The following is a 1,909-nucleotide window of genomic DNA, read 5'->3' as shown; positions in this document are numbered from 1 at the left end:
ATATATATATATATATATATATATAAAGCTAGCAGCGACAAGTAATTCATCTTTCATGCGATAATTGTCTCTAATTAACACCAGCTGAATTTTAATTATTGGTTTCTTTTAGCTGCTGTTGGTGAAATTCCATTTAACTTTAGAGGTTAATAGCGTTTTCTTAATAAATCTTACCAAATATTTTGTTGTATTTCAGCTCAAGTGTTGTGTTTCAGCTCAAGTAATCATTAACAGAAGAAGTCTGGTACATACAGATTGATAAATAGCAACATTTGTGTTGTCTAACAAACTTAGGGTTAGAAAGTCTGTCTATTCCCTGAATTGATACAATTAGGAGATTATCATTAATGTGTGTACGATAATTGCCACCTTCGTTCGGGGTCTACTGTTTTGCTTATCCCTTATTAAAATATTTGGGGAAGGCAACTTGAAATTCGGAGAATAAATACTTCCGAACTGGGTTTTTATCTTTTAATCATTTCAGTCATTAGACTACAGCAGTGCTCCGTGACCTTGCGGGGATCTAGTTCAAAACGGGGGCACCAGTATTTTCTTAACGAAACACTTTGAAGCTTGGGACACTGGTAGAATGTGTCATATAAAACATCTTTTTCTCTTAGTCTTCTTAACAAAAAAAACGTACATCACAAGTTATTTCATGTTAAAGTTGTCGTATTTCTGTAATTTCAACCAATGACTGACGTCCATTCAGTCGAATACATTAAGTGCTGACTACGTAAACAAACGATTCTCAAACGATTCTGGCGGTGATAAAATTATTATTTCCTTGTCAAAAAATGGCTGAAGCGTATTGGCAGTAGGGTTAGGGTTAGGGTTAAGCAGTAGCTAATAAGCCTTTCATACAGTTCAGGCAGATGTTAACGAAATTATAAATGGAGACTAAATACGCTTTACACCGCTTAAACTGCCAAAGGAGTAAGTATAAACAGCTGAATATGTCAGTGATTGGTTGAAATTATCGAAATAAGACAATTTTTTACATGAAATAACTCCGAATACAAAATTTTTTTTCTGTTCTATAACACAAAATAGATAAGTATACGAAGTTTGAAAGTCTTTCGGTACCAAAAACACTACATAAAACATAAATGAAAACTGGTGCCCCCGTTTTGAACTAGATCCCCTTGCGGTACTCTTATATTCTTTTCAAAATTCGGTGGCACACCTAGATTAAAAATATAACTAAAAGTATAGAGAAAATAATTATATTCAGGTTGCTCTGCGGCACACGTAGCATCGTCTCGTGGCACGCCGATATGCTGCGGCATACCGGTTGCGGAGCACTGGACCACGGCTGTACTGGGGCACTGCCTCCAAGAATTTTTAGATGAATGAATCGACCCGGTACTTTTTATTTTTAATCTTAAAGCCTGATACTTATTCTATCATTCTCCTTTGCCGAACCGCTAGGTTACGGAGACATAAACAAGCCAACACCGGTTGCCAAGCGGTGGTGAAGGACAAACATAGACAAATACTTACACACACACACACACACACACACACGCACACACACATACACACAGATATATGGTGTTGGTTTGTTTACGTCTCCGTAACTTAGCGGTTCGGCGAAGCAGAACGATATATGTATATATAAAGAACGATATATATGTATATATATATATGTTCTTTTATTCTTTTATTTGTTTCAGTCATTTGACAGCAGCCATGCTGGAGCACCACCTTCAGTCGAAGAAATCAGCCCACGGACTTATTCTTAGTAAGCCTAGTACCTATTCTATCGGCCTCTTATGCCGAACCGGTAAGTTACGGAGACGTAAATACACCAACATCGGTTGTCAAGCGATTGTTGGGGGAACAAACACAGACACACAAACACACACACACACACACACACACACACACACACACACACACACACACA

At 37.4% G+C, this 1,909-nt stretch overlaps 1 long non-coding RNA gene across 1 annotated transcript in view; it reads left to right on the top strand.

The window, feature by feature from the left end:
* The window catches only part of LOC128248395 (uncharacterized), a 105,730-nt gene extending 103,901 nt beyond the window's left edge, over positions 1–1,829 (top strand). The window contains exon 5 of the long non-coding RNA XR_008264643.1: positions 1,677–1,829. This is a non-coding gene — a long non-coding RNA (uncharacterized LOC128248395). The remainder of the gene's footprint in view (positions 1–1,676) is intronic.
* Positions 1,830–1,909: the final 80 nt, after the last annotated feature.

The sequence above is a fragment of the Octopus bimaculoides genome, chromosome 7 (assembly GCF_001194135.2).
Source record: "Octopus bimaculoides isolate UCB-OBI-ISO-001 chromosome 7, ASM119413v2, whole genome shotgun sequence".
Lineage (NCBI taxonomy): Eukaryota > Metazoa > Mollusca > Cephalopoda > Octopoda > Octopodidae > Octopus > Octopus bimaculoides.
The sequence above is the reverse complement of the archived record's forward strand: the minus strand, read 5'-3'. Positions and strand labels throughout refer to the sequence as shown.